Genomic DNA, 12,561 nt, shown 5'->3' with positions numbered 1-12,561 from the left:
AGACTGAATGTCCATCAGAAGATTAATGTATAAGCAAATTGTGATATATATACAATGGACTATTACTTAGCCATCAAAATAAATGAAGTACTGATGAATGCTACAGTGTGAATAAATCTCAAAAGCATTGTGCTAAGTAAAAGAAGCCAGATACAAAAGGTCACACTGTAGAACTCAAGTTATATGAAATATCAAGGATAGTTAAATCTATATATAGAGAAATCAAACAGGTTGATGGTTTCTAGGGTTAGAGGGGAGCAGGGAAAACTATAATGGTAGTGAGTTCTACTTTGGCATGATGGAAATGTTTTGGAACTACATAAAGGCGGTGGCTGTAGAATATTTTGTGAATGTATCAATACCCACTGAATTGTTCACTTTAAAAGGGTTAATTTTATGTTATATGAATTTCACCTCAGTATATTATTTTCTAAAAAAAGAATAATCCAGAATTTTATTTTTAAAGTATTATTAAAATATAATACAACTTTTAATAATTTTCAAGCTTTTCTAAATTTTGTTAAATCAAAAAGAAAATATTATATCTAAATTAACTACTTAATGCACTCTTTTTTTTTTACATCTTTATTAGAGTATAATTGCTTTACAGTGTTTTGATAGTTTCTACTGTACAACAAAGTAAATCAGCTATATGCATACATCTATCCCCATATCCCCTCCCTCTTGAGCCTACCTCCCACCCTCATTAACCCACCCCTCCAGGTCATCACAAAGCATCAAGTTGATCTCCCTGAATGCACTCTTTCTTAATATTTATGTCACAACCAATTTATGTTGCTATTTAATTATCTGAGCGTTCTCATTGGGTTTTTTTTTGTTGTTTTTTTATTGTGGTAAAAGTCACATAATATAAAACACACTATTTTAACCATATTTAACTGTACATTTCATTGGCACTAAGTATATTCACATTGTTGTGCAACTCTCACCGTCATTCATCTCTCAAATTTTTCTCCTTCCTAAACTGAAACTGTCATACAGGGTAAAGTAAGTCAGAAAGAGAAAAAAAAAACAAATATATTAATGCATACATGTGCAATTTATAAAAATGGCACAGATTAACCTATTTGCAAAGCAGAAGTAGAAACACAGACATAGAGAACACATGTATGGACACCAAGGGGGGAGGGGGAGGTGGGATGGCTTGGGAGATTGGGATTAACATATGTACACTACTATGTATGAAGTAGATGGCTGGTGAGGACCTACTGTATAGCACAGGAAAAAAAAATGAAGAAGGTACAATCTGTTTGCAGAAAATAGGAATGGATAAAGATGTGGTACATATATAAAATGGAATCTTCATTGGTTTTTAATTTTTATTTATTCTTTATTGTTTTTAATTGTGTTAAGAACACTTAACATGGACTCTACCACCTTAGCAAACTTTTAAGCACACAATACAGTATTGCTAGCTATAGGCACAATGTTGTAAAGCAGAGCTCTAGAACTGAATCATCTTGTATAACTGAAACTTTATATCTGAACTGAAACTTCCCATTCCCCTCCCACAAGCCCCTGATAACCACCATTCTACTCTTTCTCACTACAAATTTAACTCTTTTAGATACATCATATAAGTGGAATAATACAGTATTTCTTCTTCTGAGTCTGGCTTATTTCACTTAGCATGATGCCCTCAAGGTACAGCCGCTTGTCACTAATGAAAAGATTTCCTTCCTTCTCATGGCTGAAGAATATTCCATGTATATACATATACGACATCTTTATCCATTCATCACTTAGGTTGCTTCCACATCTTGGCTATAGTGAATAATGCTGCAGTGAACACAGGAGTATAGATATTGCTTTGAGACCCTGCTTCCCATTCATTTGGGTATATACTCAGAAGGGGAATTACTGGATCATATGGTAGTTCTATTTTTAATTTTTTGAGGAATCTTCATACTGTTTTCCATAGCGGTCACACCATCTCACATTACCACAAACGGTATACAAGAGTTCCAGTTTCTCCATATTGTCACCAGTACTTTTTTCTTAAAAAAAAAAAAATGTCATTCTAACAGGTATGAGGTGATAGCTCATTTTGGTTTTGACTTACATTTCTCTGAGGGTTAGTGATGTTGAGTATCTTTTTATGAACCTGTTAGCCATTTGTATGTCATTTTGGCAAAAAATGTCTAGTCAAGTTCTTTGCCCATTTTAAAATTGGATTATTTGGGTTTTTTGCTAGTGAGTTGTAGGAGATCCTTAAGTATTAGGGCTTTTAACCACTTACCAGATATATGGTTTGCAAATATTTTCTCCCATGGGTCTTCTTTTTATTCTGTTGATTATTTCCTTTGCTGTCTTGATGCTTTTTAGCTTGCTGTAAACCCCCTTATCTGATTTTGCTTTTGCTTGGGCTTTTGGTGTCATATCCAATTAGTCATTCCTAGACTGGTGTCATGAAGATTTTCCCCTATGTTTTCTTCTAAGAGTTTTACAGTTTTAGGTCTTATGTTTAAATCTCTAATCCATTTTTATTTTATTTTTTGTAGTTATAAGTATACAATTTTATTCTTTTGCATGTGGATATCCAGTTTCTGAACACCATTTGTTGAAGAGACTATTTCATTGTGTATTCTAAGCACCCTTGTCAAAAATTAGTTGACAGTATGTGTATGTGTTTATTTCTGGGCTCGCTATTCTATTAGTCTGTATGTTTGGTTTATCTGAGTATCATACTGCTTTAATTACTGTAGGCTTATATGTATTTTGAAATCAGGAAGTGTGATATTTCTAGGTTTGTTCTTTTTCAAGGTTGCTTTTGTTATTCAGGGATTTTTGTGATTTCATGTGAATTTTAGGATGGGTTTTTCTATTTCTATAAAAAATGCCATTAGGATTTTGATAGGGATTGCTTTCAATCTAGATCATTCTAGGTAGTAAAGACATTTTCACATTATTAAGTCTTCCAATCCATGAACAGAGGATGTCTTTCCTATTATTGGTGTCTTCTTTAATTTCTTTCATCAGTTGTTTGTAGTTTTCAGAGTACAAATCTTTAAACACTTTAGTTGAGTTTATTGTTAAGTATTTTATTTTTTATGCTATTGTAAAGGAGATTGTTTTTTTGATTATCTTTTTGGCTAGTTTGTCATTAATGTATAGAAATGCAATTGATTTTTATATGTCAATTTTGTATTCAGCTACTTTACTGAATATATTTATTAGCTCTCACAGTTTTGTGTGTGTGTAGCCATTAGAGTTTTCTATAATAAGATCATTTCATCTGCAAAGATAATTTTACTTCTTCTTTTCTGATTTGTATACCTCTTATTTCTTTTCCTTGTCTAATTGCTCTGGCTAAAAGTTCTAGTACTGTGTTTAATTGGAGTGGTAAGAGTGGTCATCTTTGATCTTAGGGGGAATGTTTTTGGTTTTTCTAACATTAATTATGATGTTAGCTGTGGGCTTTTCATAAATGGCTTTTATTATGTTGAGGTAAATATTTTGTATACATAATTTATTGAGAATTTTTATCATGAAACAATGTTGAATTTTGTCAAATGCTTTTTTGCATCAGTTGAGATAATCATGTGACTTTTATCCTTCATTCTGTTGTGATGTATCACATTAATTGATTTTATATGTTGAACTATACTTGCATCCCGGGGATAAATTCCACATAGTAATTATGTATGATCTTTTAAATGTGCTGTTGAATTCAGTTTGCTAGTATTTTATTGAAGATTTTTGTATTTATGTTCATCAGGGATATTGACCTGTAGTTTTCTGTACAACCTTTGTCTGGCTTTGGCATCAGGATAGTAGCAGGCCTCATAAAATGAGGTTGGAAGTGTCCACTCTTCCCTAAATTTTTTGGAAGAGTTTAAGAAGATCAGTATTAATTCTTCTTGAATAACATATAGACCAAATGGACCTACAGATATAGAGAGCATTTTACCCAAAAGCAACAGAATACAGATTTTTCACAAGAGCCTGTGGTACATTTTCTAGGGTAGATGACATTTTAGTTCACAAAATAACCCTTAATAAATTTTGAAAATTTTAAATAATACCAAGCATCTTTTCCAACCACAAGAGTATTAAAGTAGAATCAATAATAGAAGGAAAACTGGAAAATTCACAAATGTGTGAAAATTAAATAACTAACTCCTGAAGAACAAATGGGTCAAAGAAGAAATCATAGGAAAATTAGAAAATATTTTGAGAAAAATGAACATGAAAACACAATATATCAAAACTTATGGGATGCAGCAAAAGGAGTACTAAGAGGGAGGTTTATAGATATAAATGCTAATATCTAAAAAGAAGAAAGATCTTAAATAAATAATATTTCATACCTCAAAAAACTAAAAAAGGAAGAAAAAAGCTAAACCTAAAGTTAGCAGAAGGAAGGAAATAATAAAGACTCAAGCAGAAATAAAGCATAGAATACAAAAACAATATGTAAAAAAATAAACAAAATTGAATTGGTTTTTTTGGAAAGATAAACAGACAAACTTTAAGCTGGATTAACTAAGAAAAAAGAGAGAAGACTCAAAATTAGAAATGAAAGAGGAAAAACTATAAATTATACCATAAAAATAGGATTATGAGACAATTATGAACAATTATATACCAATAGGATAATCTAGAGAAATTGATACATTTCTAGAAAAATACAACCTATCAAGAATGAATCAAGAAGAAATATAATATCTGAACAGACCAATAATGAATAAGGAGGTTGGATCTATAATCAAAAACCTCCTAACAAAGAAAAGCTCAGGACCAAATAGTTTCAATGATGAATTTTTTATTTGTTTTTAACGTAAATTTAACAGGCTTCACATCAACTTTGATGATTTTACAGCATTTTATAGTTGCAACAGTAAGGTACATTTATACTTTAAGTAAGTGGAAACTTTTCTATGTATAAAGTAGGCAGAAAATTGTTCACTTCAACTTATAGGTAGATGTCTTTCTATATCTGGAAAAGAATATTTAGGCATTAACAAATCCAAATAGTATGTGTTATTTACAGTACTAATGACATTACTGTGTTTAAATTGATGTTAACATATCTGATCACAGGATCAAATTACACTGAAGTAGACATTCAGCCTTTTGAAGACCAGAGTAGAAACCAAATACCTGATTTTGGTCAAATATCAAGGTCAATGCCAAGCTTTAGTGCATTCCTAGTTTGTATTTATTATATACATTGCAAGAACTACTGTAGAAATTTTTCTGTGTTGTATATCTTAAACTTGACCCAAGCTCTCTTGTCTTAAAATGATTTGAATAAAAAATGTTTACATATTATATTTTTAAATTTTTTACAAAGCATTTTTCCTACACATGAAGCAAGGCAGTACTGGACTAAATAATATCAGGAATCTACAGACTCAGAAAATTTTTATGAAATAAGAGAGACTATTTTAAAAATGTAAGTCATATCATTGGAGAAGTTATAAAATTTGCAAACTAACTGCTTTGGAAAATATTTCTTGGATTCTAAATTTTAAAAGAAATTTTAGTTAAGTGCCAAAATTGTAATATAGCCAAAGAGATCAACAATATTTTTCAAAGGTATGGCTGTCACTCTGTTTTGTTTTTAGTTTTAATGCCTCCACTGATAACATGAATTGTGCTCAACTGTGTGCAGAAGAATTGATGCTTTCTGTAGCCTAGGATACTACTTTTTTAAAAGCTGATTTTTTTTTCTTTAATGTTGTGTCAAATGTCCTGGAGTGAATGGATTGAGTTTGAAATTAATGAAGAGTTCAAGTTCTAACCAAATCAGTCATGCCTTAATAGGGTGGTCAGAATTTCCAAAAGAAAAACAAAAAGAAAGAAAAAGAAAAGAAAAACAAAGCACTTTAAATGCACACTCACAAGTGTACTTTAATTTTTAAAAGTCCCCCGCCATTATTCTCTACCCCACTGTGACCACAAAACCTCTGCTTGCTAATTCACAAGAGGCCTTCAGCCTTGCTGTGACAGCTGTAATCAATGACTTTGAAGACAAATATATTAAAGATAAGAATGTTTGACCTTCTCTGTGCAGATTTGATAACCAATCCCAAAGTCCCTCTAGTATACGGTCACTAGTGGTCAATGGGAACTAAGCTATTTCAGGCTAACTTAAAACCATCATTTGCTCTAAACTACTCGGAGTTATATTTTATAGCTATGTTAAGCAAATAAAACCATATTTTTGAAGTTTGAATACACTGAACATAAAAACCTTGGGGACGAATACCAATACCTTTGCTCGTTATGATATACTTCAACCATTTATAGCCAAAATATACCTATGGACAACATGTTTTCATCTTCTCAGACTGATGAGATGCTCAAGGGCACAACTCTTTAAAATGATTTGAAGGAAAGTATCAAATCTCACTTACTCTGTCTGCAGAAGATATTTTCCTGACTTTGGAGTGAAAATTTTCTGCTAAACACTTGAAGGAAACCCTCTTCTAAGCTGCAATAATAGGTGATATCGACTGAGAATTTAGTATGTGTCAGACATGGGTTTTTGTCATCAGACATATTGATCCTCAAAACCTCTAAATGTCTTACATGTATTATCTCAATTCCCACAGTGTCATAATGATGGAAAGACTAGCATTCCTTTTTCCATGTGAGGAAATGAGACACAGAAAGGTTAGGGAACTTGCCAGAAAGAACTCAGCCTAGCAGTCATGTAGCCAGGACTTAAACAAAGGTAGTCTCATTCCAAGGCCCTTTAGTTCCCCCTCTGCAACTACCTCTGAGCTGAATTAACCACTGCACAGTCTTTGGTAGAAGAACTCAAGGGGAACTTTGTGAAAGATTCCATCCCATTGTCCTGCATTCTTCCACATGCATTTCTGAGGCCATTATTTGCACTAATAAGTGCACCCCAGACTTGAATAGAAAAGTAATCTTTGTTTAGGTAACTCACTAAAGATTCCTCTCTCTCCCTCTCTTTCTCTTAGAATCTCTTCCCACTCCCAACAACTTGTTTGACCATCACTCCTTCCACTCTGGCTGACACTCACCCTACCCACTCCAGGTTGACAGGACATCTTGCTATTCCTCTACTCACCTGGCCCACTCCTACTTTTCCTGCTGGCTGTTTGCTGTGCTTGGAATGCTCCTCCCTTGATATCCCCGTAGGTATCTCCTTGAACCTTTTCAAGTCTGCTCAATTTTTACCTTCTCAATAAAGCCAGTGTGGGCCTCCCTTTTTAAAACTGCAACCCCCATCCAACCCCATCCTCCCATCTCCCTTAACCTTTTCTATTTTTTCCATAGTACTTCTGACTTTAAAATGTATTATACATTTAGTTATTCATTATGTGTATGTGTATTATCTGTCTGTACCTTCTAGAACAGAAATTCCACTTCATTTTTGTTGTTGTTTCTCTCATTGGTACATCCCAAACATGGCCAGTGCTCAGCACACACTTGATATTTGATAAATATTTGTTAAATGAATACATAATTTTAGCATAGAACTTTTTCACAAACAAGCAGATTCATTCTTGTCTTTCTATCATCATTATATGAGCCAAAAACGTCCCTTGTGCCTCCCTAGGACAAAATTAATTTGCTCTATGAGTACTTTTATTCCATTAAATACTTTTGTTTTTAATTTAAGAAAAATTTGAAATTTCAATTGACATTAAAGGAAAGGATGATGTTAATGTCCAGTCAAAGAAAATATGAATATAAGAGGTTGAGAAACACTGCTGTAAAGCACCTGGCTCAGTTCCAGCCATGTAGCAGTGCTCAATAAATTCTGATTGAATGAGTGCTCATTAAGTACTATGGGGTGCAGAGGAGATTAGAGACCACATGTTGAATAGTAATCACTGACAATAGTTCACATTAAATTCCATGTAGGAATATTGTGTTTATTGGAGCAAGCCCTAAATAAAATAAGCTAAGGCTTCGAAATGACTAAAGAGGACCATTTGGGACCCAGACATAGTGAAGCAGAACTCCAACGTACTAGTAGGTCTGTAGAAGCTGTTAATAAAGATGACATTATTTGGAGGCTTACTAAGAAATATGGAGTTACTGAAAAGTTAGAAAGCTACAGTGTTCTGAATTATATGATGTCACCATTTTCTAGCCAAAATTCACCCTCTCCAGGCTTCTTTCTCATCACTCTCACACTCCCATCCTATAGATACTTTTCAGGTATTTATTCTAAATATTCAAACGCAGCTTCCTCCCTCGGATCTGTGCATTAACTCTCATAGGACATTCTACTTTACTCAGATAAGTTCGTTGGCAGTGTCTCCTGTAAGACTGAGCTCAAAGTTTACTTGTTCTATGCTTTCCATGACCTCTTACCTGATCTAGGTTAGGCATCTTTCCTCTTTGTTCCCACAGCCCCTGTCATATCGTTTATCATAAGAAACTGTAATTGTCTTTTAACCTACATGTCCAACCCTGGACATACATTGTGGGTTTTATCTCTGTGCCCTTAATGCAGAATATAGGACCAGACACATAGTCTGTGCTCTATAAATCAACTTGATTTTTTCTCTCTGCAAATACATCATAAGAATCTTGAAGACTGGACTGTATTTTTTGCACCTTTGTATGAACTGCATCTTAACACAGCATCTGGCACACTTAAGTGCTCAAAAATTCATCTTGTCATTATTAGCAATTGACTGGAGTAAGATATTATTTATGAGGATCACACACTATAGATCTGTTAAGGATTAGTTGAGAAGGAACAGTATACAAAATGTTTAAAAATATTAACTAATATGTTGAGTCCTCTCTTACTTTTCCAGGAAAACTCTTACTCATTTAAGATTCAAGCCTAGCATCGCTTCCTCCAGGAAGCCTTCAGAGACTCACCCTCACATTGTTTCCAGGATATGTTGCTTGTCTCTATTCCCTAGCACTCTAAAGCATGCTATTAAAACTGTTCCCATCAAGGTCAACAATGAACCATGGATATTGATTCCTTGTGAACTGAATTCCTCCTCCTCATTTGAGTTTGCAAACAATTTCTAAATTCTTAGAATTCTCTATTCTTTTGGCTTCCTTGACGCTGCCCTATCTTGGTTCTACCCCATTAACTTTATTTCTTCTCAGATTTTTGCTCAGGTTTGTTTCTCTTCCTCTCAACTACATCTTATTTATTCCATTCTTTCATTAACCGGTTAAAGAGTTACGGAGACCTGCCATGGGACAGACACTAACCCTATTGGAACATTTCTCTGTGTCTAACATTTTAACAGTTAAATAAGAAGGTATTTGCTTTATAGAAGGACCCAGCGTTGTGCCCTGCTCTCTTTTCTCTCTTGGAAAACGCGACCACTTGCATGGTTTTAAAGCTCACTAATTTTATATGGAAGACACCTGAAATCATATTTCCAGTCTTGATTGTATTCTTAAACTTTGACTCTGCATCTCATATTTTTAAAAAATTTTCCCATTAAGATGATCCTCTGTCATACCAAATTTAAACTGTTCTTAGATGCTGACCTGATGCCAGGACACAATAGCATCAAGATCTCTTTGAAAAACTTTTGGCCTCAACGTTTCTTAGTATAGAATCTCAGGAAGAAGACTTTATAATGAAAAAAATTACCCATTTTAAATATATTTCTTAATCACAACATGTCACTCATATCCAAACAGTTCATAATATAATATACATAAACATAAACACACACATACACACACGTCACTAAAGATTAGTAAGTTGACCCAATGTCCCAATGTGATTTGAAGAGAACCAAAAGACAGTTTCAATTTAATACTGATAAAGTTTTTACTGGCCCTTGATACCATCTTATGGGTGCTGTGTCCATCCCTCTTGCAAAGGAAGGATACTTTGTGTTGCAGCAAGACTTTTTGTTTTGCAGATTTGAAGACTTTTCCAGCCTCTTTGTTATCTCTCCATGTCAGCATGGAAATTTTATCCTTCACTTACTCCCTAGTTTAGCTCATTCTAATTTATGGTTTTAGATACCAAATTCCAGCTTCAATCTTTCTCCTAAGCATCAGATTCATATTTCTCTCTGCCTATGCAATCTTTTCTCTAATCATCTGAGATACATTGTAAATGTAAATACTTAAAAATTGAACTATTTGTTTCTCACTTTCTCTCTCAATATGATTCTTTTTTCATCTTCCTTATCCCAATAAATGTACAATATACACCCAATTCTTCAGGCAAAAGCCTAGGAGAAAACCTTGATTTCTCTTTTTTTTCTACATCCCACTTTTTAATCCACCAACACATCATGTTGACTCTACTACCCTCAAATACACCTTGAATCAACTTGCTTTCCAGCACTTCCTTCATTATCATCCTAGTCTTTCATCTCTCTTTCTTACCTATTGAGAAACCCTCCCAAATTGTTTACCAGAGTTCACTCTGACTTCTTATTGTCTCTTCTCTACCCCAAGGCCATTGTGATACTTTGAAAAGAGAAATCAGTTGATGTAGCCTTACTCACTGTTCTACCCCCATTAAAACCATAGCACTTGGGACTTCCCTGGTGGTCCAGTGGTAAAGAATCAACCTTCCAATGCAGGGGATGTAAGTTCAATCCCAGGTCAGGGAACTAAGATCCCCCATGCCATGGGGCAACTAAGCCCGCACACTGCAACTACTGAGCCCACGTTCCTCAACTAGAGAGCGCACATGATGAAAACTACAGAGCACACACACTCTGGAGCCCACGTGCCACAGCTAGAGAGAGAAAACACGCATGCCATATCTAGAGATAAGGCCACGTGCTGCAATGAAGATCCTGCATGCAGCAACAAAGATCCTGCTTGACACAAGATCTGATGCAGCCAAAAATATAAATAAATAAATAAATAAATAAATAAATAAATAAATAAATAAATAAAATATTTTAAAAAAAAACCCAAAACATAGCACTTGATAAAACCCAGTCTCTCTAGCCCCATCTCTGCCCTTGTTTCCATAAACAGCATCTTCCCTGATCTTCCTGCTGTCACTCAGATATGCCAAGTTCATTCCATCTAAGCGATTTTCACCTGCTCTTATCTCTGCTTAGAATATTCTTCCCCACAAGCATTGTAATGTATGGCTATACTCTAACGTCACCCATTCAGAATTTGTCTCTCGCCATCCTATCAGAAATATCATGCCTTTTATCTCTTTCCCTACATAGCTTTATTTCCTAAAATCACATTCATGTACTCATGCGTTGCCTTTCTCATCCACTGAATATATGCTTTATGAAGTATTTTCCATATCTACAGCAATGTTTGTGGGAGAGTAAGAGGTCCAATATTCGCCAAAAGAATGTGCCATCGAATAATGCAACTCTCCATCACCAACATGGAGAAGCCAGAGGAAGTACCTGTCAGGTGGGCAAGACCAGGCTGACACTGGGAAACTAGTACTATACCAGGTGGGGCAGAAACATGCAGAGCCAGAGACTGATGACATCTGTCCCAGAGGATCAAAATTAAGGAAGCTTCTTCATGTCCTAGAGGAAAACACTGGAAACTACCAGAATAATTATAAAGACAAAAGAACCAAAAGAAAGGATCCAAGAGGATTTCTGCAGACTCCTATTATTTTGTCCTTTGTGGTATTTGTGGGAAACAGTTTCTAGACCAAGGCACAAAGTCAGATCAGACCAAACTGCTTTGTCACTCAACACCCTAAGACATCTCAGTCAGTTGGTTCTTGCTGGTCTCACGAGGAAAGAGTCCTACCAGCTCCAGAGAATTGTCCTTGAGTTAGATCTTCTACTGAAATATTTGGTATGTTCTCTTTCACACACTATTTTTTTCCTTATTCAACTCATTCCTGCCAATCTCTTTCTTCATTCGCTAACATAAAATCATTTCTAACACAGTATTGTAATAACACTCAGTATTTCAATTAAGGTCTGCTTTTATCAGCTAAATAAACACTTCTAGGCTAAAGAAATCCCAGGCTGGTCACAAGTCTCTTTAAGGATTGACTGCTTTAAAAGTCTAAAAAGCCTTGTGTGCTCATGTATGTGACACTATCATTCTTTACTTAGGCACCTGTATTCATTTCCTAGGACTTCCATAACAAATGACCACAAATTTGGTGGCTTAAGACAACAGAACTTTATTTTCTCACAATTCTGAAGGCTAGAATATCAAAGTGTTTGGTTGGTTCCTTCTGGAGACTCTGTCAGAAAATCCATTCCATGACTTTCACCTAACTTCAGGTGGCTGCTGGCAACACTTGGTGTTCGTTGACTTGTAGCTGCATCACTCCAGTCTCTGCCTGTCTTCACATAGCCTCTTCTCTGTGTGTCTGTGTCTGTTTTCCCTTTTATTCTTTTTTTTTTTTACAGACTTACTGGATTTAGGGCCCACACATACAGAATGATCTCAACTCAAGATCTTTAACTTAATGACATCAGCAAAGATTTTTTTTTCTAAACAAGATCACATTCCCAGGATCTGTGAATAGGGCATGAACATATCATTTGGGGAGGAGGAGTCACCATTCAACTCACTGCAGGACTCTAATTTCAAAGGCTGGTTCAAACCTCTCCCCATGACTTCAGCTCGCTGTCTTAGACTCATTTCCTGGTGTCAACA

This window comes from Lagenorhynchus albirostris, chromosome 6 (genome assembly GCF_949774975.1).
Source record: "Lagenorhynchus albirostris chromosome 6, mLagAlb1.1, whole genome shotgun sequence".
NCBI lineage: Eukaryota > Metazoa > Chordata > Mammalia > Artiodactyla > Delphinidae > Lagenorhynchus > Lagenorhynchus albirostris.
The sequence above is the reverse complement of the archived record's forward strand: the minus strand, read 5'-3'. Positions refer to the sequence as shown.